The sequence below is a fragment of the Varroa destructor genome, unplaced genomic scaffold, assembly GCF_002443255.2.
Source record: "Varroa destructor unplaced genomic scaffold, Vdes_3.0 BEIS01000002.1, whole genome shotgun sequence".
NCBI classification, from domain to species: Eukaryota; Metazoa; Arthropoda; class Arachnida; order Mesostigmata; family Varroidae; genus Varroa; species Varroa destructor.
In genome coordinates, this window is record NW_019211455.1 from 36310668 (window position 1) to 36336844 (window position 26177).

Consider the following 26177-nt stretch of genomic DNA (forward strand, 5'->3'; position numbering starts at 1 on the left):
AGACTAAATCATGAAGCACTCATCTCTGAGTAGGCCAGTCGATCTGACTGGCCTACTCAGAGATGCGGATACTTGCGGACGTCTCGCTTGCTCCCTGCCTTCCAGTAGTCTCCGTTTCGCCACTGTCGGTACCGCCGCCGCAACGAAAATCTATCAGCCGCCATGAACGATAGACGATCGTCTCACTCTGAGGCATAATCGCAATGGGCTCAGTTAAACTATTTAAACATGCAGCTGACGTATACAAACAAGACCTGCAAATGAACGAAGGCGTCGTAGGAAATGAGGCACAGGTGACGTGCCAACTCTTCGTCCTCTACAACTGTGCGGGACATCTTTAAAGATTCGAAGTTTGCAATGTTGACTGAACTTTATTTCGCAATCGATGTCGGTTTCAGTCAATACAAGTTCCATATAAGAGCTCTATAATCAATCTACTGTTTGCAGCTCCAGATGCTTCGAGTTTAATGCTTAGGACATTTTTCGCGCCTACCGTGTCAGGCAATCTAAACTCTATAAAAGCCTCAGCCTTTTCCGAAATGGCATGATCAGTAAATGGTGTATTCGAAGCTGCTATACTGAGCTGAACATGGGTGAATTCAAACATGTCTCAAAACTTTACGATAAACGGAACTTCCAAAGGTTCGAGCTTATAATGATAATGCATATTTATCAAGAGTCGTCAGGCTAATTCCGTTTAGAAAAACATTGGATTGTTCGTACTTCAGAAACAAGTACGTTCAAGTCTACCTTTTTGCCGGAGAGAGCCTTGAGTTGACCTCAGCCTCTATGAAAATAACTGTACACGACTCCAGAAACAAATAGGCTCCACTTGTTAGATTATAATGAGGTGAAATCGACAACACTCTGCTCAACGCCTGCGTCGGCAAAAGTCCCCACAGTTGCTGTTTATCTTTAATGATTATTTTATCTGTTATTACTAATAGTAGCTGTTATTATATATTACTTGCAGATTTAGATTTTTTTTTATTACGAATGCTATCGCTGTTTATCGAGACGAATAACCTTTTATAGATTTTTTTTCTCATTAGAATGCAAGTCACCCAGACCCATACACACAAAGTAAGAGGAACAATTAGGCACTCTATAAAGCTGGGCACGATGCCTAAACTCTAAAGAACAATACAGCTAATACTCTCCGAGAACGAATAGAATGAGGTGTTAACAGAAATCTTTCGATTTCTGGCGTAGGTACAGTCAAATGAACGATGGTGATAGGAGAGGCAAAAAAAAAAACATGCTTAATCTCTACTGTTATGTTTCGTTGCGAGTCCAAGTGCGTTTCAATATACGCCGCTAGGAACAGACGAGTCTTTCAGAACATCCCTTGTTTGTGTAGTTGAAATCTGTCTGGCTTAACATCTATATACACATACTGTATTGAATACTATATATAGGGGAAAATCAAAAATCCAAGGTGAGTGCCTGATCAAAAATGACTAAGAGACAGTTAGCTTCCATCGAACCTTTTCAATCATTTCCATAGTAATTACGGAAAACCCACTGCCATCCTACCTCGGACGTTTCATCGTACATTATGTTACATACAAGTTCTTGTGCTAATCAGGCGTAAGCATATACTGAAAATATTCATTTTCAGTGTAAATGTGTAACGAAAAAGCATGTCTTTAGTTCAGAAAATTTCCAACTTAGACTCTAAACTTAAAAGTTGATTAAAAGTTCAGCAAATTACTTTTAAGGCGCTCTGCTGCCACTGCAGGAATTATCATAACTTTTAGCCTGGAAAGTAGTACTAGCACAAAAACAAACGAGCTCGTTTTATTATAATTTTCTTTATAGAATAAAGCTCAGTGATTCGGTCTTTATGTATGTAAGATATACTCCCTCGTATATATATATATATATATATATATATAAAATTTCAATACATATAACATTTATAAACATTATAATAATGATATAATGAATTAGTAAATAGATAACATTCGGAGAGCAGATCTGCAGGCTATATTCAACCCGGTAACAAACAACGCAATTTCTTTCTTGTTGGAGTCATACACTAGAGGGTGACAAGTAATACTCCTTGAATCGCTCGTTCAGAGAAGCCGTATATGTAAACGCTCTTCAGAAAGAAGGCCCAACAAAGCTTGTCGAGAGACAAACTGTCCAACCTTTTTCGTGTATCACTTTATGGCAAAACTCCGTTTGCCGTCCGTCTAAAAATGACATTCCATAATATTTTGACGCTTTTAAGACATTTCATTGAAATCTGTTTACTTTCGGGTGTCGATTCGATCCCTTTGCCACGTTTCTGAAAAACCTTTAACACGCCACTCAATGTTTTCAAAAACAATATTTCCGAGTTCCACAGGGATAAATTATTTCTATTATTTTTTAACAACAATTGGTTGGGTGATTTTAGCTATTTAGATTGAAAACTATGTGTACAGAAGGACCTGTTGACCACGTAAGACTGTTAATTTTTTTTCATCATCGGACCGACACTTGTTCACTTATACAAACAAAGAAAGCCAAAAAATTTATCACTTAATGGTGTGAATTTGATAAGGTTGGCAAAAGGTTCGTAACGATTGACTTCTATGCATGAATATACGCATTCCTGGGTTGCCCTTATAATAGGCTCCTTGAGAACTTGAATGTATAACAGTGGGCTTTGAGAATCTACTAGGCTTAATTAATTGACTACCTGTTAGATTCTCAAAGCCCACTGTTATACATTCAGGTTCTCAAGGAGCCTCTTATAGGGGCAACCCAGCAAAGAAAGGCGCACGTCAGCTTGGTGACTTAACGAAACACATACTGGTAAATTGTCTAAGACCGACTTTTTAGGTCTATATCAATCGATGTAAAAATACCTGAAAATATAGGGAGCAAGGCTGGCCATTACAACTAGACATATTCATTAACGCTATCTTCTTTGAGGCGGAACACTTTGCGTAGGACTAGCATTTTTATTAAAAATAATTTATGAATTTCTTTGCCCATTACTATATTGGACTCTTTTTTTATTAGCGCACAAGGGGTTTTTCGGGAAATAACGCTTTTATTACAAAATCCTTTTGGAAATTTTATATATACGTGCCACGCCCTCCTACCATACTATTGACGGTCGCAAGCTCTGATTTGCTTTTTGAATGGGACCGATTGCTATTCACTGTCTAAAAGCTACAGCGGGGTGTCAGAGATGTGAAACAGTCCGCAGAGACACACTTCGTTAGAACGACCGACCGACCTGATGACACAACAATAGACGCTACCTCACAAGATGCTACCGCACGACGGCACGCTCACTCTCGTGTTCCGAAGCGCTTTGTGGCTGTAATCAAGCGTCTAAGGGCTGCTTAAAAACACGTACCTTTGTATCTAGCATGTTATCTCAGTACCAACCTTTTTCTTTCTATTCCGCATCTTTAACCGAGAGGGTACGGCATGCATTCAGTGGTATATAGAAACCAGCATTAATCGGGAGCCTCTCCATGAAGGCGATCTCGAGACGTTCTCACGCGAGTTTTCTAGTCGTTGAATAGTCGTCGCCTATATCGTCTCCACTGCTTCTCAGATTCCCTTGCCGCACGCTGTTGTGTGCTTTTCTCCATTGGTCAAATTGCTGAACCGGCTTATTCCCTTTTCTATTTACCTACTTTTCTGTCTTCGGTAACGCGATGATTTACTTTCTATCACTTTCATCATTCCTAGCTCCTGTTCCATATCGGTTAACTTTTGTATTGCTGTCACGACTGGCAGTGGACACCGGAAGACGGAATCTACCGATAGCGACGAGGTTCGCAGTCTACACCGCCTGTCAGAACGATATTCACGCCTCGAGAAACATAGCGGTGATGCTGTTCGTTGATGATAAAGTTGATAATCTGAACCGCCCATCACCTAGAGAATCGGTAAGTTCCTGACCATAAAGGGTATATCGTTGCCGGTCATTAATATCCGCCCTGCGTTTTTACCAAATAGCATCTAATATGAGCACAGAAAGAAAAGATGTACTCTAATTGGGTGTCGCTAAGGCATTTCTCAATAATCTCCAGAGTCGCTCCTACTTATAACTAAACTCGACGAAGATCTGCGGTCCGCTGTATCTCTCACTTCTGCAGATGATAGCGTGCCATGCTCACACGGGCGTCTTAAATGTAGTCAAAATGCAATGTTTAATGCGAGTTCAGAGTGATGCCCGGGGCAAAAGGTTCTAGGATCATTCTGCGTTTGAAGTCGAAGTGGCTAATCAGATTTTTTCACTTCAGTTGCGGTTCTCAAAGCATCATGGCTCCCATCGCGCAGTCATGTACAATCTATAAGCGGTTCATCTCACAGGTCTCATATTGCTTTCAATATAAATATAATAAAGTACTTTATTGAAAACAACTTACTGCTCAGAGACTAATGAAGTGGCACCTCAGAGCATTGTCGGTTTGTGTGCAACGCTTGGCTTAGCTTGAAACACGACTGCTATCTGCCTCACATCTCTGTATGCTCATCGTTGTTATTGTACTGCTGCAGACTATTTCCACAAAGGTTTACAAAGAACGTCATTAAAAGCTGGCCGTGGGCTACGTAAGAGTAAAGGAAAATCAACTCAGACCCTTAAAAATCTCCGATCATACGCGGAAAGCATACGAGTACAAAGCATACAGAAACGAATGCTAGTCGTTGACTAACACCAGCCGCTAAGCATGTTGTTGTTAATGTTATTATCTGTACAAGTCTCCAACTATTACCTGCTTGAGTGGTACTTTCATAAAGGACGAGGATCTTGTCATCCACAACGAGCTCGAAGCCGTTTAAACGGTAGCCTTCACGGTAACTGAAAGCTACAAAAGCAAACGACAAGCCTCCATCATTTCCTTCCCTGCTTGACTATCTATTATATCCAGTATCTGTCGTGTAATACTTAGAATAGAATACACATCATATATATATATATATATATATATATACATACATCTTAGATTTTTTATCGCTTTTAAAATAAAGCGGTTAATCCAAAGGTATTTGTGCAACGGTATTTGCATTTGTCCACTATTAGCCAATAAATTAAAGTGTGGACAATCCAGCGTTTTCTGGGAACTGTTCGCCTTGTAGAAACACGATCATCAGATGCGGTTTGAGGGTAGATGGTCACTGTGCTGGTGGCTTTGAATCCGCGTATATACTTCATTCCCCAAAGCTTTTTTGCACCGTAAGCATTGGGAAATCGCGTACAAATAAGATAAATACAACGGCCGACAAGGGATAATTTACATGATATTAAGTAGAATTGTACGCCAGGCCATTAGCGGCCGTTCGAATTAAGGATACAGCTAAGAACATTCGTACAGTCAGTTCGCGCCAAAACACTAAATATGATGTAGTACTGTTATTTGTAGGTTAGGGAAAGAACAGCAGAAGCTACTGTCTAGTTTACTGTTAGCTCTAGAGAGACTACAGGCATCCAAAATGAAATCATACATTTAAGATACAAGGGCATAGATGTAATTCTGGTTCAGTTACCATCTTGACAGCTCTGGATCCCGAAAGCCACTCAAATCCGACGCCACTTTGACAAGTACTGCAAACTGACCGAACACACTAGAAATTAACTCAATAGATTAGAACCATTTCTTCATATTTATTAGGTAGCATTAAGATACGTATATACTATACCGTATCATACATACGACGGCCTCACGTACCGAATTAAAGCCAATATCATCCTCGGTTCTTTAAATAGTCGGCCAAGGACTCACGGGATTATTTGCTTGGTAGCTACTGAAGTTATTGCTAAGCCATTCTGCGTAACGATGGAACCTGTATGTAGCGAAAAGGGTACTATATATTCACAAGGTTATATTCATTAGGTTCATAAAGCTCGTGCACTCTTCATAGGCGCTTGTGGAAGCCGAGGACTGCATAAAGTGTCAGAGTATTTCAAACAGTTCGATGTACTTCAGCCGTTCCGCTTTAACAGTGCCTTTTTATCTTCCGTGACACATTCGGCCCCTCGTATTCCCCAAGGATAACACTAACAAAGGGCAGCATGGAACTGAATTTGTGACATTATGGCTCATCTTCTAGAGCTGAGTTATTATGCCGCTGAAGGGTCAAACTTGTGCTATCTTAAACAAGCAAAACTGAACTGCCAGTTAGAAGATGAAAGGTATAAGCCTATCAGCCATATTAGGGGACAAGTCCGGCTTTCAGCATTACATGCCGTTTCAACACCGTACAATTTCAGGTGATCTTCGCCTCAAGCGAGCACAGTGGAATAGGCTCGATGATATTTTTGAAAATAGATTTTGCACTTTAACATAGACTCTGACTAAGCAATCTTAGGTTTGCTTGTGAGATAAGCGGTTTGAAAAAACTTGATCGTCGAACCGCCGACCGCAGGGTAATATCCTTATTTTGAAACGAGATATTTGCGCGTGGGCGTGGCTCGAAGTATGGCTATTCCAATCGACAGAGGTGATTGGTTATCCTCTAACTTTAACTCAGAAAATTGAATGGCTCACCAAGTAACTAGCTAACAGTGTTCCCCCTATTTTTCTGTTACAGGATAACATTCAAACTCAAACAAGCACAAAGCTTATAGTGACGAACACACACTCTAAAATCGGCCAAATATACAAATACCGTCATTTGTCACGATACACCTTGCGCTGCCCGGCCCTCTATAAATATCTTTGCCCCGAAGCAGTATCTGCAAGTACACAACGTTTAGGACATGGGCCAAGTTCATCTTTCATATTGACAGTTCAAACAACGCCAATGCACTTGAGAGCTTGCGTACAATTTAAACATAGCACAGAAATAAAATACGACATTTCTGTAGAAACGTTCGTGAACGGAAGCGTGTTTATATACCTGTGGTATTTTAATTGCTCGTATCGGCATTGTCATTATTATTACGCTGTTCCCATGTTGTGCAGAATCGATTTATTTTTATGGGTGAAAGTTTGTGTTAGTTATTCATTAACCGTTTCGCCAGCTGTATCATCGGTACTCACAATATCGTTTGTTTCGATCTTTTATTTGGTCCAATGTTTTTACGGCGTTAAATGGCCATATAGTGCATGGAGCCACTGTGCGGGAAATCGTTTGATTACAATAACAGCAATAATGGCCGGTATATATATGCCTATGATATATAGTAGAACCCGAGTGGCTGTCAGCCGCCATTAGCTCCATTGTCCTCTCAGCTTCGTCTGCACTCTTTTGCCTGTTCTCCTCCGCCCTCAGATCTGCCCAGAAAAAGCCAAGCGTTCTGCTAGCTGCTATCTCTTCCCTCTGCTCCTCCTCAACCGTGTCGAAAAGGTCGAAGTACCTACTTATCTATCTATCGACCGACCGACCGACCGACCGACCTACCTACTGCTGTGTGCTATTTAGACCGACAGGTGCGGCGGTGGGAAGTACGCGGATGGTGAAAATCGCTGCTTTCTTGCCTGTGTTGATTTGGGTTTTCGCTGGAGCATCGCTTCTCCTCGTCCGCTTGTTTCCTACTACTTCTTAAGAATTGTTTCCATCTAGGAAGGATCGATGTTAAGCCAATTCTTCGACAATCAATTAAAAGTAGCACACCAACATATATTTAAGCAAAAATTGCCTATGAATATAATTTTGGGCGATGCGAACGTGGAGGTAGGTAGGTCTCTACTAAAAGTACTACAGTGGAAACCGGCTAATCGATCGAAAGAACGGCACACAAATATATGTATGTGTATTTCATCTTGATAATCATACATGACACAGACTATTCATCAATGTACAACAAACAGCTGAGAGCCATTTTGGATTAAAAATTTAATTTTGAACTATCCAAAGTTAATTAGGACAAAAAAATCGTGTGACAGTTGATCCAAGTTCATGAATCGAAAATTGTATCCTGTTAGAACTGCTATTCCCAAACAGACGATAGAAGTGGCACAAACAGAAGACGGAAAAAGGCACCGGGCCAGTGCACGTCACTAAACTCAAATTATCCTAATGACTCAGGACACTTCGCGACGTGCATACACTTCTCATGTGCATAACTACATACGAAAGCAGGCCGTTGTAGGCACGTTTGATACGAACATAACGTTCTTCCAATCTGATTACCGAGTGCAGTGGAAGGATCGGCTTTGACTGACCATAAAGTTGGGCAAGTCAAACAAAAAATAAGGTTACGCAAGGAAGATTGATTGAAATGAAACAGCAGCTCCCGTCGGAACGGTCAACCGTGTTTCGTCCAGTGGACAAAATTCTTATTAGATAACCTGCTAGTATATAATACGCCTGATGTCTTTGATATCAAGCGCAACATGTTGAATGTTATTATTTCGTTAGTAAAAAATAATCAATAAACTCGGGGCTTGCAGCTGCACTCATTACTGTTCCATACGTTTTTTAATATTACTTTCCCCTTTCAGTTCAGTGCGATGGTGCCAGTGCTGCCACACAGTGTCGAACGGCTCGCGTCCAACGTAAAACTACGTGCAGTTTTGAACCAAATTAGAAAGCCTCATATGACCTAAGGGTGAGTGAAGAAGCGCAGTACTAGTGAATCATCGCCGAAATCGTTTGGTTAGAATGGCAAATTTCGTTAAATCAACGATATTCCTATAGTTTCAACACTTCATCGCAGTCGCTTATCCTATGTCGTTGTGCCGCTGGGAAGCAAATAAGCTTTTATATTCGCTTTTTCAATAACCAGCTTGTTCGTTTCAACAAAAAATGAAAAATCGGTGATGTCTAACGACTACTCAACTGTAACTAACTGTTTCCGCTCTATCGCTTCAAAGATGTAAACGTTGCCGATGCATATGCCGAAAACCTATCAAACCACTTCGAAGCTGTCAAGGTGCTTGGCTTACGTAAACAGCATTCGCTAGCGTTAAAGGAAGAAGCGAAGGTTCCATGGTTGAGCGCGTCATAGCGATTATTATGTTGGCGAAGTACGTCTTCAGGCGGATAGACGGCTGTCAAAATGATTATTTACCCCTTAGATTTTGGTGTTGATGAGTGAGAACAGTACGGTTCGAACATAGCGTCCTATACGACATATAACACACGTTGCTAAACTCGGAAAAATGGAGCAAAATTTGCCCATTTGGATGCAGCAAAAAATGCCGTCTGACTGAGATTTTTGTCATGTGTAATACGTGTATTTTCCCGTTCACCATCAGTGGTTAACTTTCAAAGCAAGCAAGGGAAACTTTCGATTCCAGTAAATAAAATCAATGTCGAGGCGCCTTGAAAATATTGCAGATATAAAATCGAAGATAATAGCAGGACCTCGTGAGAGCAAACTCTATGTCGAGAATCATCATTAGACACTTTCAGAGAACGTGGACGCCTCCAGACCGTATGTTGGATACGGACACGGGTAGCGCGTCGGCTAATATGGTGTCTATCAACAATCCTCAGCATTTCTATCGCTATATAGGGACAAAATGTTCCCAAGAGCCGCAGTTCTATCAAAGAATGCTTTCTGAAGCAAACAATTCCTGTCGTACGATAGCACGTATAGTTATTATATGAGTGAAAAAATAAAATAGTCTTACATACGTGTATATATTAGAGATTTGTTATTAAGTTTAGATTTACTATCTATTCACAACAGTGTAAAATTTACCAACACGCAAACGATGGCGTCCTTAGTCAAACAAAGCAGCAGCGTCCGATTACAAAAAAAACAGTTGCGGCCTGTACAGGTTGCTACGCCGGCCGTTACTCAAGGATCAGCTGTGGACTAGTGCGCAAGTACGTATCGATCTGATCTGCATGTTGAATGAACAATGCGGGTAATCAGTCGTCCTACTTTTTTTGTCCCTTCCTTTCTCTCCGTTTCTCTGTTAAACCGTCACTATCCACATTCATGTGTTATAATAAAGCTACATTATAGTACACAACGCAGTTTAAAAGCATTACGACTTCGTTAAACGAACTTCAACTCAAGACCGCCTTGCTCTCAAGAGACATTAAAATGACCACGGAGACTAGGTATCGTAGCCTTTCGCGCGTTACAGAGAAGCACGTTTATTGTACATGTTTTTTTATTTTGGACTAAAGAATCAATTCATGTTTTAGGCAACAGAAAAATTCATATTCCACGCTGTCGCAATTGACGGCCTGAAAGATCACACTCAGCTGCCCCGTAACACGCAAAGCGGCGTCAGCGCCGTAGCACCGGTGTCGAACGTAAAAATTCAAGCATTTATTCTTAAGCATCCGTGGATAATGGCAGAGAAACTTCCTTAACATGTGAGAATTTGCTCACATTCAATAAGCCAAAGAATTTTAACGATTTCTAGTGAATCTGTCACGGCGTCTTCAGCTGGCGCTTACTCTCGACCGAAGGCTGATCCTCGCTTTCTTCCTTCACGAATTTTTAGAAACGGCCAATCTCTTTTCTTGAAGCTGTACCTGTTTCAAAACGAGTAAGACCCCCGAGGACCGAATTCCATGCTTTGTGTAGTCCGCAACAGGTGGAGTCATTTAGGTTCAAGCCAACAGTCGCGAAAAGCAACACATTCTCTGAAGCGACAGTACTTCACCAGGGGGTGGTGATTCCGCCTCTGTCGTCAAATATGCCAAACATCTACCGCGGATGGGTATTCATGCAGAGGGGTTGACTGCACAATGCATTCGTTCAATGAGTGACGAAGGATCATCGCTTTCCCCCGCCAGCCTATACGAACTACCGTATCAGCTGGGGCGAATCAGGAGGCGATGTCGGCGCTTACAAATCAGCTCCTTCCGAGTCAGTACAAACGAAATCCTAGTGAAGAAACCGTCTTTATTTGGGACAATGCAATAATATAATATCACGATATATGCATAAAATACACGATAGACATTCTCATTGAATGTTAAACATAAAAAATTTCGTCTGAGCACAGATTCGCTGATTCCTTGTGATACGCGAGCTCGAGACCCGGCTCTTTGACTAGAATACAATGAGCCGTATGGACGGTTACAGATGCTCGTCCGATCAAGCGCACGTACCGCTGATATAATACTGTTCAACAATTTCGCATGTCTGTAGGCTTGAATAAGGCTTGTTATTATTAGTTTGTTTATAGAGTAGAAAATGATTTGGTAGCCTATCCTCTTGATTTCTTTTTATGTTAGCCCCTTCGACAAAACGTTTGTGAAGAACCCATTATTATTTACATTTGTCCGAGATATACATCCGAGGTCCATTAATTCATCGCGGGGGAATTTTCTATAAATATTACTATATAAACGGTAACAAATAAACACGAATTTTCGCATTCTTTAAAGTTTAACGGAGCATTTGTAAAAAATCGTTTTTGGTGGCTATAATAAATCCGAATTAGATCTTATACCACTGCTTCCATCGTGTTACCATTTAGTATGCGTATAACGCATCCACAAAATTCAACTAAAATCTGTTTTCTACAATAAATTGGGAACATATTGGAAACGGACGCACTTCGGAGCCACTTCTCATTAACCAGTTATTGTTGTTATCGACAACATTCAGCGTGTTTATATATGCTTTCCGTCTCGTGCCTCACCTCAGGACTATGTACAATAATTGCATAATGTATGCTCAACATAAAAAGCTATTTTTCTTTTCTTAGATATAGTCTGTTTCGTTTACATCTGTGGATCGAGGTACTCTAGCGAATCGCAGCAAATTTTTCATGGATACAAAGCTTAGCATTCTGATAGGTTGAAAAACGTGTGGTAGAATGTGTTTAAGGTACGGTAAAAAATTTTTACCTGCGAAAGTCTAATATGCATTTGTTACCCTCGCTTATAACGCTCTCATACACGAGCGAACACCAACAGCGATACATCACAATCAGCTCCATGACCTTAACAAATTCGGTCAATGATCAGTTGTTCTAACCTATGATCTTACCTACAAATTCAACAATCAGGATACAGAAACTTTGCTTATAATCTACTGTATAAGCAAAGGTTAGTCTCATAATTTTAAGTTCATGCATGGCCGTTATAGCTTCGGCCAGCATCCCATATCGACCACATAGCCCAGGATGGTCACGTCCGAACAGGGTGGCTAAGGAATTAAGAGAAACGTTATTGATAACCTATTTATTTCTAGAAAGAAATAGGAAGATACTCTTCGTTCAGGACTGAACACTTGATTCAGTTATGCCAGCAATCGTCCAAGGCGATCACCAGTGCACAAATGGTCGAGAGCGCTATAGTAACGCTTCTTCTGTGGCCCTAATAATGGTTATCGGTTTTAACAGCTCTACCTCACTTTGGGATACTTGATAACCATATTCGAAGAGACATTTATGTGCGGATATTTTAGTATACGGATGGGTTAGAGAAGTGCGTTAGATCTATACGGGATGTTCTACACAAGATGCGCCTGTCTTCATCCAGAGTTTTCCTTTAAGCAACCAGTACGCATTGGCGATGTTACGGAAAAAGACTTGCTGGAAAACTTTAATCGAGGCTCAATATGTCCGTGTGTGTGTGCAAACAGATTCCGGTAGCCGAGTGAATTGTTACGCGTAACATCGTTTGTACTTACTCTGTGGAGATATTATATGTCTATAGGCAGCGAGCTCGAAATCTCAGAGTTACTGCTTGAAAAGCAGTACTATATAAAAGTGACGGTTCCTACTTGTTTTTTCGCAAGCCAATTTGGGCTGCAGAACCCGATGGGTGCTAGTCGCTATATATGGCTGGACACTGTAGAAGGCTATCTGACATTCTTGACTCTACCAATATGTTTTTGAATGATAGTGATACTGGTTCTACAGTGTTTAATTCGCAGAACTCACCTTATTTTATGCGAACAGCAAAATCAACGATTTGCTACCAACCAATTGGTTAACTTTGATAATCCCTACATAAATCAAATCAGGTTCATCAATACCAATTTAATTCACTGCTCACATACATTTGGACCAGTAACACTATCACCGTTTCATGCGTACTCTGAAAACAGATCGTAAACTAGAAACGCTTTTCGGTCTTTTTGAGGAGCACCATGTCTGAAGATTAGAACTAACAGGTCAATGTTAATTTCCCAAAAATGTCATAACCCAGTAGAAACAGAGTAGGTCTTAAATCAACATCGAATTATGCCAGATTTGACTAACCTCCGGAGTAGGTTCCTCACAAGTACAGTATAACTATTGTAGAACATGGTAACAGGTACACTGAAACGGTGTGTTATCTTTGAAACAGCAAAACGCCTATCTGTATACGTATTTTGTACGTGTATACACACAAAGCAATAAGCTGTATCATCATAAGTACCTATATTAACTCATTTAGCGTAATGATGCCTCGCCGCACCTTCTGAAGCACAGATCTATACTGCTTTCGATTTTAAGCGCGGTTTGCCTGTTCGGTTCGCCCTAACAGATTGCACCTATTGTTGGCAGCTACATCGATATAGATAGACAGAGGGGAAAATAATGAACGAGATCAACTATTCCTTTCTCATTAACAAGCGACCGCCTGTTGTGTAGTTCGTCATCGAGTCATTATATATAGTGTTTCGGTATAGTAAGCTGTTGAAAGACTCGATGACCTTAGCCGTCACGCTTTTTAACTCTTACTCTGTAAGATATAAAAGGCGCAGGGAGCAATGCTTTATTGTCAAAATGACGCGAAGTAAATCGGTAATTTCTAATATATCTATATATGAACAAAGGAATCGATTATGTATATAATCGTATCACGACGGAGTGATCCTTATTATTTAACGTGTGAGAGTGTGTCGTATAAACTGCATTGGAATACAGTTTTTCTGAGCGGCAAAAACTTATTAGATAACAGTGGTTTACCTCCGCTTAGGGCAGCGACATAAAAGTTTCAACTTGAAAACGACACCCGCAAATATCCGTAGTGCTGCTTTCGAAACCGCTCCAGGCGTATACAATAGAGATTCAGGGAAAACACGTGCATGTACAACATACGCTTGATAAGGGAAGAGCCATTTGGCAGACATATACTTTACAGATATAAAATAAAGGCCATCGAACTTTCAAGGAATTTTTGCCTCACCCTTTACGTTCGGTACATAAGATGTTACACATTATTGAAACGGGTCCTTCTGAACTTCTCTAAATGCTACTTTAGTAGACATCTGGAAGGAAATTCTGACAATATGCGATAGATAGTGCCCTGTGTATCGATGCGCATAGCGAATATTACTTATATTGCAATCCCTTATCTGAAGCACAATAGATCACAAAAAGCCAGCTGTAGCTTTATGGCTCATTGCATTTAGTGGCAGTTAAACGGATCGAGCTCTGGAAATAGGTGAAGAATGATGTACAACAACTTTTGACGTCAACTGCAGGTTGAAATAGCGTTGGGACCAGCTCGCAGCAGGCACCGAAATCGCGAGCGACGGGGCTGAAGTGGGTTCTGTTTCCAAGACTTCGCCGCCCGTTTTTTTGAGCACGTCACTATGACTATTCTCGACCCAATCTGCCGCGGTTGTAACTTCGCCACGGCCGTTAAATAGATTCTGCAGCTGGAGTCCGTGGCATATGCTCGCAACTGGCTTCAATTACATCTTTTAAGAGTGGTCCTTGAGTTGCTTCTCAAGTGGGCAAGGCCATCGTTTAGAACTACGTGAATCCGGTTCGAGGCCTAGCTGTTCAGGAGGTTCAGGAAAGATACGACCCCCAGCCTGTTCGGAAACCTGAAATACTCCGATCCGATTTCGAAACACTGGACTGGGTAGGGCCAAACTCGCTTGTGCTGTGGTTAATAACGGTTCGGAGGACACGTTCTTAGTAGTCGATGAGTTCGCGAAGGATTTTACCTTATGCAATTCGTGTCTACCACGAATATTTCAATTTTTAAGTAAGTTTGATACACCTGTCGTGCAGTTGCTCTTCTAAGCTATATTTTATATGCAAAGGTCAAAATGAAGTATCCAAGGATCTCAACTTGACAGGGTCAGAAACCGCTTCACGGGAACGCGTGTGCATATCTGTAGCAAGCTTCATGGGGCCCTTTTTTGATGTCATTGCCTTTTTCGAGCTCGGCGCGGAGCTGACGGGAAAGCAGCCTGGCCGACTTATCGTGGCTTTCACCACGATGAGACACTGCGACGCTTTCGTTGGAAAATCGGATAAATTTATTCATATCAGTCTCGATCAACCCATAATGACCCACGGATCACAACCAATCCACGTGTAGCCGCGACGCATTTCCGCAATGGAGGACAGGTTATAAATAACAAGGTTCAAAGCCATGCTGCGAGATCATCGAACTCTAGTCCAGCCCGTGTTCTTCTCTCAATGTTTCGTAAAAAAAATTAACTGCCGCAGATTGAATGCTTACAAAGCGGAAATACTGTACCCGTTTCCGTGCACTGGCGCTCCCTCAGAGACATATTACTTCAGCCTCCTAGGTTTAATCAGTGGATAATGGAAAATCAGCACGTGTTCCAAAGGATAAAGAAAAACGGCGACTTGCATTGTGTTTTTGTCTAGCTTATGCACCCACAACATTCCAAAGATTGATTGATCATGTGGTTTAGGTCCTGAGATAACAAATAGCTCTCGTCCTTGTTGCGACGTTACTATGTACTCGCCATATTTGTACCCCAAGATTACTCACATGGTACACATGCAAAAATGCTGATTTGCAGTTGAGACTCAATAAATATTCCTTCGCACCTTAAAGTGTGGTGCATATAGATCCCTATAATTTTCTCGCATCCAGAGAAAGTCCGCATAATTCAAACTTTGCCATTTCTAAAAGCATTCAAGGAGTTGGCGAGTTTTCTGGGTCTCTCTTTTTAATACCAGCGTGTCGTACAACATTTCGCGTGAATCGCTAGTCTACTTTACATTTCTTTACATAAGAAACACTTTGTTCGGAGTGTTTCCGGGGCTATGATCATAAATTAAATATTTAAATGTCAAAACCCGGAGTAATGAAGAAGTCTCTGACAAGTCTTTTTTTTGGCAGGATTTGGGGGCAAGATTACAAACTGGTGCACATGGCAGCAGGTTGAAAGTAGTACTTATCCAAGCTAGGGGTTCAAGCGGGTTGTCACATACATTAATCACCATTTGACTTACACGGTAACTACGTGTCACTCTCCTGAAAGACGAAATACTGTGTTTGATAGAAATATAAGTTTTTGAAGAGCTGATAAGCCAGAAGGCTAAGGCAGACTTGTACCCAAAGTTAACTCGTTGAACTCTGACCTCATAGAAGTATGAGAATGTGTGTAAAGGACACCGTTTTTATTAGCGCAAACATTTTGCCACGGCTGACCATGCCAGTGGTTCTTTATGGCTGGACACGGGAGAGAAAGTGCAGAGGAATCCTCGTCGACTGTGCGAGATGATCTTAAGGTTGGAATAGGAGGTCTGTGTTTCACCGTACTTAAACACGGAATAGTGTAGAGGATAGAGGAAGAAGGAGTACTGCTTCGACCTCAAGCCGCAGAAAACTATTGCAATGTTAGGTTTTTATCGAGAGCGCATTTAAGTCGCGGCCTGGTGCGAGGTCTGCCAACAGCGCAACCAGGAATTAAAAAGGCGCAATACGCTTCATGCGGTGCCCATGCTAAAACGTTTCTTCGAGAAAGCAGGCTTGAACTTTCTTCTAGGGCAGTAAGGCTGTGATATGTGATGACTACGGACAAAATAGGCGCTCTAGTAGCAGAAAGCCGCAGTCCGCTCCAAAAACTGCTGCATCCACTGGCGTTTTCGCTCAACATGTCATTTCGTGAGACCACCTTTTCTGGAGTTGTTTGGAAAAGTGCAAGCATGTTACTACTGGCCCCTTACTATAGGCATCACACAGCTATAGGGTGGGCATGTTTCGAAAACGTCAAGTGACCCTGAAGACGGAAGATATAAATCCTTATAGAAGAACATAATAGCGTGGTTCTATGTAAAATTACACCTAGCTAATATTTATATTATGGGTATGTGGTTTCGTAAATGTGATCTACATCTGTCAGATGCTGAAAGAACCGCGATAAGCCAATCATATATATAGGATGACCGAGTTAAAGTCGGACTTTTGCTTATACTTTTTTTCTAGGACTATGTGTATAAGAGAGCACGTTTCGTTAACCTAAGAGAGTGTCTGTCTGATTTTTATGAAAGATACCTGGAATCTTCAAGTAGAAAGTGTGACATGGTGAGGGTCCATGACTTACATAAATTTTTTCATTAACAACCTGATCCAAACAGACTCGTCATCAGAAATGCGTTTTGCGAGCGCACTGATTAACCCTAATGTCTGTACACTTTTTTGTCCATTGTGAATTTTCCGTTGAACTACGGTAGAACTTGTTTCTATTTCTTCTGTGACTGTACAGTCATTTATAATGGCATCCATGGAGTTGCTCAAGAAGAATAATATCGATAAGGGCTAAGCCAGCGCGAAGAGACTGAGCAGTCACTGATCTTCTTTTAAATTTTGAAAGCTACGAGCTGCTTTTCGCCATAGCTGCAATGTTTAGCTACATTAATTTCGCATTAAACTTTCATCCAGTAGCTGGATGGCTTTTAACTTTCATATCTCAGATGATATGAGTGGAATTGGCATTAGTGTAGTTTTAAAACTGAGGCTTGAAGGTAGCAGATGTGCTAAGATTGTTGGGATGTCTTTATTCCGACTTTGGGATATGTGAAATTTCTACAAAAATTCTCTATATTTTACATTGTATTACGGTCAAGGCATAAATAGTGCCCAGGTACAAAAAAATTTTGCTGTTTGTTGTTAAGGCGCATTATAGGGCACAACCCAAATATGGTTCTTTCGCTTTCTTTCTAGAAATTTCGGTATGAAAGAAGCTCCCTTTGATGGTCGATGAATTACGGAAAAAGTTGATGGAATTATTGCGAAAGTTAAACGAGTCTCACGCATGAATATCTATGATATCGTCAAAAACTAACCGTCCACCACTAAATAGTTTTCGATCAATTGAAAAAATCTGGCTCTAAAAAAACTCGATGTTTAGGTACCACACAAATTGATGCGAAACAATTGATCGTATTTTATCTGCGAAATTCTACAACGGAATCAAGCCATTTTCAGTTTAATCAGGAGTGACGAAAAGAGCGAGGATTTGGACCTTTACATTCAACAACTAACGATATCAGAGCAAACCACTGAAAAATCGACCATTACAAATGGATAGAAAAGGTATTGTTTTGCATTGTGACAATGCCAGGCCATATTAACCTTTAACTAGCCGGCGAAAACTGAAAAAAATTAGGCTCGTTGTCAGCTTCAATTTCGGCAGATTTTTTTTGAACGATACTTTTCAATAGCTACTATGAGGAAATTACTTGCGGATTAAAAAAAAAGTATCGTTAGTCTGATGAAGACGCCACTTTAAATCAAGACGGATTATGTAGAAAAACATAAACCGGAGATGATCACCCTGTATATATACATTTTGTAAACTACTTATACTCTACGACACAACAGTCAATAGGCGCAGCAGTCTGTGCCACAATAACAAATCACCATTTTTCTCAATCTTTGGAGGTTTCATTTAGAATGCACAAATATTATTATAAATATTTACTAAGATGAATATCATTCTACTTCTTACAGCTTTTTGCTTCTCCACTAAACGAAAGAAGTTAAGAAATACTTATGTAAAACCCATATCTATTAAATTAGAAAGAACGAGATAAATACCGATTGTCCCAGTTCGATAACTAGTAAAAATTCATTCTATTCAAATCATGATAACAGTTGTGCTTTGAAAACGCAAAGAGGCCATGAGGGACCCTGCTTCCTATTTTGGTGCAACTTCAGTCAAATCGCGTCTCCAAAATAAATCAGCGATTAAGTATTTTTAAAGAGCACTGCCTTATGAGTCGTCTCCTCGTATTTGTAACGTTCAGTCCACCCAACTCAATTAAATTTAACTGTTCGACGATAGCTTCGTTGAAGATTCATACGTCTTCGAGTGCGTTATCTTCATCTGATTATTACGTGCTCCAGCCGTAGATTTTCGTCGATGGAATTGCTCCACACTATAAGAGATAACTCCTTGTTCCGGCCAAAAGCGACTAAAGAAAAAGCAATAATGAAAACTGGAAGGCTGGAGCTCTTGGATTTTAAATTGCTAGCTACGAACGTCGCTCAACCGCTGCAGTGACCCGAAACTTTTCTTTTGTCGGAGCTGCCGTTTACGGCGACCGTGGCGGCATTTTGTTCGGCGCAGAACTAGGCCCCGTCGGTACAGAAGTAGCACGAAGGACGCACTTGGTAGTCCCATTTGCTTGCCTCAAATGCTATAAAGGGCGTAAAAAGAATGACAGACGATTGTCATTTGCTCTCTGAGTTCATAAAAAAAAAGCTCGTTCGAAACGACCACCCGAGCGCATTCAGTAGCAATTCAGCGCACACTTAGTAGCATCATGCTAACTTCTGGAGACGTACATATATAAATATAGTTGGAATACATATATGCAATCTACATCTCCGTTTCATTCACTATATTTCCTAGTCGAACCTATATATTTTGCATGTCAGAAACGAATAGCTGCTGTGAACGGACACGCTTCCGTGGTCGCGACGGTAGTGATCCACTCTCGCCTGAAACTGGGCCAGTAATAGGTTTCCAAGGTCGTCGTGCTTCACTTGTAGTAATTACCATAGAGCAAACGGAGGATAGTCGGCCAAATACACGATTAATCGTTTGCGTGTTAAGTGGATACGGTGTACTTAAGCAACTGTTCCATCTCACGACGAATTTCCTATAAGCTGGTAACACGTGTAGAGCCGATCTTTTCGTTTTTGCAGGTCAACTACAAGATCAAAAAACTCAAAATGTCTAATCGTTGTCCTTTTTTTTTTTATCAAGATTATCTGTTTGTTTAACTAAAGAAACATATCGACCTATATTACATGTTTTCTTAGATGTTTGGTTCACTTGTTTTCCATTCAGCTTTATTATCACGCTACAATAGGCCTTTATAAAGCACCTAGTTAATTTGCCTTATATGCTTTATGGCATTATGACTAAGCACGGGAAATTTGCTCTCCATCATTGGCCTAATCCCAGGTGACGCATTCTATTAACGCAGCTGTCGCGGAAATCATCATTCCTACGGTCTATAATAGAGGTCGCGGTGCCGACGCCGAAGTATACAGAATAATGTATCATTAGATTCTGTTATCTTTATATTGAACACAATTTATTTATAACCTCAAATACGATCTATACTGTTTCATCTTTACGTTGCGAAAAGTGTCGTTTTTACTCTAGTTATTTAGCTAAGTTAACATGTGGCCGTCCTCCGAAAGAGAATAACTATCGGACCGAAAAAACCATTGCAGAACATAGACGAAATGAGTATCACTCCATGTGTCACATGTGGTGTCATCTGCCCTGCCAGCAGCTTGAGGCAGCAGAAGTCCCGATGGTTGGTCGTCAAAAAGCTCGCGCGCGTTCATGCACGACTAAACCTTCAGTATTGTTCACTGATCTGAGTAGGTGTTTTATCAAACACCGCATACCTGAGCCCAATAAACTACATAAGATGTATCACAAAAGGGAAGCTCAGCCTCTTTCAGTACCTACATAAAGCGTTGCATGACTTTGGGAACGATCATCATCAGAACTGACAGATTATTAATGATGGGAAGATTATATTTCTGTTCCTAGGAGGAAATCACGAGCAGGCAACATGTGGTCTAGATATTATGGATGGTGGCATTCGTGACACACACTTTATGGCACATACAGTAATTAATTCTAGTACAACTACGTCGTCTCCGTAATAACTTAGTGCGTGACGTATTTGCATGCTAATTTTAGGAACACGTTTTGGTGTAGCTTCGAACCCGGGCATAGACACACGGCTCGTTTCGTGCTAGGAGCCAGCCGTCTGATGGAACTATGCCAACAGTAATTTTGAACGTAAAACCTGACAAGTATATATACGCCTCTTTAGGTAATGCTCTTGAAGATACGCACGTTATTCGTGAGATTATTAAACTTAATTTTTTATATATCGATGCAAAGGTAGGAACAAGAGCGAAGGTTGTTTCATTCACTTATTCAGATAATTAATCCCTTTATTTATTACCAATTTATATTTATTACCGATTACAAACAGACTTAATTCTAGCTACATTCTCTCTCGCCCCCAATTCAATTACCACGAAATTATTACTAATTTCATGGTTATAACAATCGGACACTTAAGAAGAGTGTCTCAACAAAATCTTGCTTTGTAGGTTTTTACGTGTAGCTTCAGTAGAGGAGCCGTGCTATTTGTGCTCTCCGTCGAACATATCAGTAAGCGTAATGTCCGTTGAATCGGAACTAATGTACAGTACGAGTCCTTAGCTAGATATACCTTTTACTGAAAATGTCGATCCTTGAAATTGCAATCGCGCACGTGTATAGTAGGCATACTGGAACCTATATGTAGCAGATCCGAAGGAAAACAAAAAAAGAAAGCGAACTATGCCACCTTGACTTCACAATCACGTCAACAGAGGCCATTTATTTACGGACTTGCCTTCACAATTGGCTTCCTTTTTATGTTTACGACAAACATTTGAACGTCCAATATCTACCTTTAATGTTCTTCAAGAGATCGCGAACTCGATTAGCTTCGTGCCAAAAGTATGCGTGATATTGAAAATAGAAACAACAAATAAAGTAGCTAGAAGAACGACCAGCAGGGGCACAGTCTATTGCTAATTAAAGCGTTTGCCATATATTCATATTGCAATCAAAAACATAAGTATATATAAACAAAATATATGTAACATATATACACACAATTTTTTAGAACCTATACAACATCATCGCTCTGAGAAGGTACTTACGTCGAATCTTTTGGAATAGCGCATCAAATTATTCATTTACACACCCAGTAACCTCTAGCTAGAACTCGACTAAATAAGCAAAATGCAGCGGAGTTAAAATTCAACTTTACATCGTTTCTTGCATGATTCTTGCAATTCTTGTTTCTCAATAGAGTGCGGCTCAATATCATGTGAATTGCAGGAACAATTCTTTAGGTAAGAAAGGTTACAGCCCACCTTTCCATCAGCTTTCTAATAACTAGGAAAGTATACTTAGGCTTAGCATAGTTAGGTATAGCAGACTTCTGAAGTCTGCCTGATCCACATAAACATTTAACAGTAACTATAAACAAAAAAGTCATTGACTAAGCTTTATTTGCTAAGTAGTAACTCTGTTGCTATCGTACGACAAAGCGACTGTGACTGGTTCGTGGTCCCGCCCATAGTTGTTTTATGCGGCTGTAGGCCATAATCTAATCGCAGACATGAACTGCAAGCAAGTCGCCAATGACTAAACACCGTCTGTCTCATACACATCTTATTGCCCGGGTCGTACTTGTACAATGGCGAATCGCCTTATGGTTGGCGTTTCCCTGAAGCGCCTGAACGCGTAGAATCACCCTTAGTACACGTGACACCCTCGTTCAAGTACCACAGCGAACCTCATATTTAACCAATGTAATGTGAGACACGCAGCTCATGTCGTTATTTTCTGTTACCCTGCCAAGTGATGCCTTCTAACTGACAACCGACAAGTCCTGAAAAGGGGTACTAGTCGCCATATGTTTGTGAGTTCTTATGCTCGTTTAACAATGAAGTGGAACACAGTAGAAGGGCCGTCTTGTGCTCACGTCATGTGGGCTACTGCATGACAATGTCTTCTGTTATTTCAATGCTATGCTTTTCGATAAAAGCTCTATCTTTTTTTGCTTGTAGCCATTCGTGGAATGATAAGGGAGTACTCAAAGTTCGGGTACATTCATCGTACAATGCGGGAAAAAAGTCTCTGGCCTTGCTTCACAAGTTGTGTTATGCATGATTGACAAATTAACCAAACTACTGTTTGCCAAAACTATAAAGTATTCTTTAAACAGAAGTTTTTTTTGGGCATCTCCTCGCCTACTGCATGTTAAATACTTTGAGGAAAGGACTCTATTAAAATTCAAATTATTCCATATTACGGATATCAGTTATTCATTCCCAGCTGATACTTAGCAGAGAAAAATCCTAAGCGACTGCATTGAATTTCCGAATGCAGGTAAATTGCAATATCATATTAATTAAGGTTAAGAAGGTAATCATGAATTGACTCATCATCATTGGTAACTGTAGTTAAATGTGATAGGTCCCATAACTTTCTCTTACTTTAGCAGCGCAAATCGAAGCTCAGTATCAACGCCTTTGTCTCTTTCCAGTATCACTTATATCATATCTACCACTCGGCGATACAGAATTTTATTTATATATAAGCCAATTTAGTTGATCTTACTGCGTAACAAGGTTGTCCTTCTCATGTGCTAAAGTGTCCTATTAACATCCTTTTTTAACTCAATTTTTATTGCATTGCTTTTTTTTGCAATCGCACCAATAAATATATTCCAGGCAAGACATTTTATCCATCGCTACAAAATAAAAAAAAAAAGGCCACCCTTCGCTAAGGGCACCCGCCAGCCCTGTCAATTAGTCATATGGCACAAGCCCGTTTGACTCTGTTAACGAAGACCATGTCTATTCAAATTAATGCTACCGTCAATGCAAATATACAGTTGGACGGAGTATCCTCAAATTGTCCCAGTACGTATCGTTCAGTCAAAAAGCTGTTGCAGCTTGGTCTACAGTATAAAGGTGATTTATGAAGGTGACTCAGCGCAAGCTTCAATGTCGCATATAGTTATAATGTTATTCATCTAATACCTTGACGAAGGTATAGCATTGTCAATAAACAATAAACCGATGATACACTTGAACATAAAGAATGAGACGGCAATCAACTATTATATACAAAGGATAGAGGAGTACATTCTTCGTCTTCTTTTTGCTATCTAAAACGTAGCATCAAGTTGATTTCATCTCGTAGGACGGGCTAATTAGTCCTAAGCTAGACTTATCCTCCTGTACTTTTATCGTTTGCTCTGTCCAGTCTGTTCTCTTATTGAACCGGCAATCAGGCTACAAAAGCGTTGTGGAACAAATAGGAATAGACATGATAAGTCGGTGCGATTCAACAGGAAAGCGTTTACGGTTTCAAAATTATCGGCCTTTTATTTGCCTTTCAGATGAATCATATTTCATCATCATTGTCCTACTTATGAAATAATGTCATATTTACCTGGCCAGGGCAGTAATAAACTTCGACTGATTGAACACACAGAAGTCGATAACGAAATAGTTGCTTGATGAAGCCTGGACACTATTTTATTTTTCGTACAAAATCAGCCCGATACGATAATACAACCATAATTCTAATAATTGTAAAAATACGTATACTTTATCATTTGCAAAACATTTTTCCTATTTGTCAGATATACCTTCTATATTATTGTATTCAAAGGACAACTGGCAACGCAAAAAAGCTCATAAAAAGCCAAACGCTATGTGAAAAGAAAAAGTCGGCCTGTACCTATATACAGATAATAACTGACTAAGTGATTTATCGACTATTTAGAATAGGAGAACCTATGGGTAACCTATAGTACAGAAATACGACCAAGGTTATTTATAAATAATAACCAGTTAAATCTCGGAGTACTGTAATCTAAAAAGAGTTCTTAATTTCTAATTCCGCATTTTTGCTGGCTTGTCTGCAAATCAATTGCTGATATAATTGCTACCGGCAATGGCTCACCTGCTTGTCCGTATTCAGAGGATCCCTGCTTTCGCCTATCCATCGACATGTCCCAACTGACAATAGTCTTGTATATCTCCAATACCTATTGTCCATCTAATTGCCAAAATACCCATAATACGGCAAATAGACTGGATGAAATGAAACCTTTATACACATTCTATCCTGGCATGTTAACGAGCACATCGAGAAGAACGAACCAAGGATAACATCAGCTACTACTGGAGTCCTTATATTGATTTCGGCAAGCTGAAACCAAAGCTTTAGCTTTCGATGGCCCCTTATGTTCGCAACAACGTTTCACATTATATAGCGAAAAAGCAGTCATTAGTTGACGAATTCACAGTTAACGGTTCTGAATATAATGGCCCGTAAATAGTCTATTCTCACATGATTTCCAGTTAAGTTTGTTAGGCTGTTATCTGGCGCACTCTACGAGAGTACTCTCAAAGCGAAGTAACCTTTGCAGGGGATGGTGCTGGTGATGACGATGAAGAGTGGATGTGAGGAATCACAGACCGTCGCCACATCAACTAGCCAAGCATCATACGCACACATACAGTCGAAAATTGAAGAGATATTTTCGTATTCATCATATATCCAAACTCTTAGTTCTTCAGGGAACGGGTGACACTTCATAGCACGTAGCGAAATGTCATTGGATCACTCAGGCGTCAAACTAAGAGAGGCTGCTATATAAATTGACAGCATAAGCCAGGTTGAACATAGTAATCAATCACCTGATTAAGCCGCTAAGAGGTAAAAATTTATTACTTTCGTAGACCTGTTAATTTGAGAATTCCGGTAACCCATGGCATTAATGAATGATTATGAATAACTGTCCTATAAGGCTGTTGGGTGGTAAATACGCTGAAGCTGTTCGGAAATGTTGTACATCGAAGGAAGGCCATTGACAGGGCCTTCCTGTGAGCATGTCAAAAACACTTGATCTTCTTTTTTCATTTCAACACACTCTTCTTACATACATATTTGTAAAACCATGTTGGTTTTGCTTCACCTTCACAAATACGTACACCGTTAGAAAGACGTTAGCTTATGAATATAATATTGTTAGTCAGAACCAAACCTGTCTAAGTAAACCAAGTTTAAGAGCCCCTAAAGTGGGCCTAATTTGAAGAGGTTGAATGATCATGGCCGCGAATATTCATTTACACTTTGTGTAATATTTACGCTTCCATCTTCGAAAAGAACAAATTTGTTTGCTGATTAAGAGTAGTATTCGCCTGCGGAAATCATTACTACAAAAACCTTATATAGGAGCTTTGATATATTTCCATGATAAAAATACCGTATTGCAGCTATAACTAGCACCTTCGTTAGAGTTCGAATAAGCAAATAGACAAAGCACAAGCTAAATGATAAATCACAGATGCAGTACGGGGCGACGGTGGCGGACTGGAACATTGACACGGTAGGAGATGATAGGCAAAAATGACAGAAACACCACATCAACGGTCAAACAAACGACAAGGCATCCACTCGTCCTCCATCCAGCATCAACTCTGCACAATTTGCATGAATTTGGTGTGCGACAAAAGCACAGTCAACGGCG

General features: G+C 40.3%; 1 protein-coding gene and 1 long non-coding RNA gene across 3 annotated transcripts in view; one reads left to right on the top strand and one right to left on the bottom strand.

Moving 5' to 3' along the window:
- Nucleotides 1-26177, bottom strand: part of Nrg (Neuroglian) — a 135471-nt gene that overhangs the window by 95015 nt on the left and 14279 nt on the right. Inside the window, exon 2 of one of the 2 annotated variants that reach the window (XM_086981052.1) lies at nucleotides 4731-4823. The exons of the other annotated variant lie outside the window; for it this stretch is intronic. The gene's annotated coding sequence lies outside the window, so the exon portion shown is untranslated. The remainder of the gene's footprint in view (nucleotides 1-4730; nucleotides 4824-26177) is intronic. 2 annotated transcript variants of the gene reach the window in all.
- On the top strand, nucleotides 8141-9547 carry LOC147757741 (uncharacterized). The gene is made up of 2 exons (XR_015321890.1): nucleotides 8141-8509; nucleotides 8775-9547. It is a non-coding gene; the product is annotated as an uncharacterized LOC147757741 (long non-coding RNA).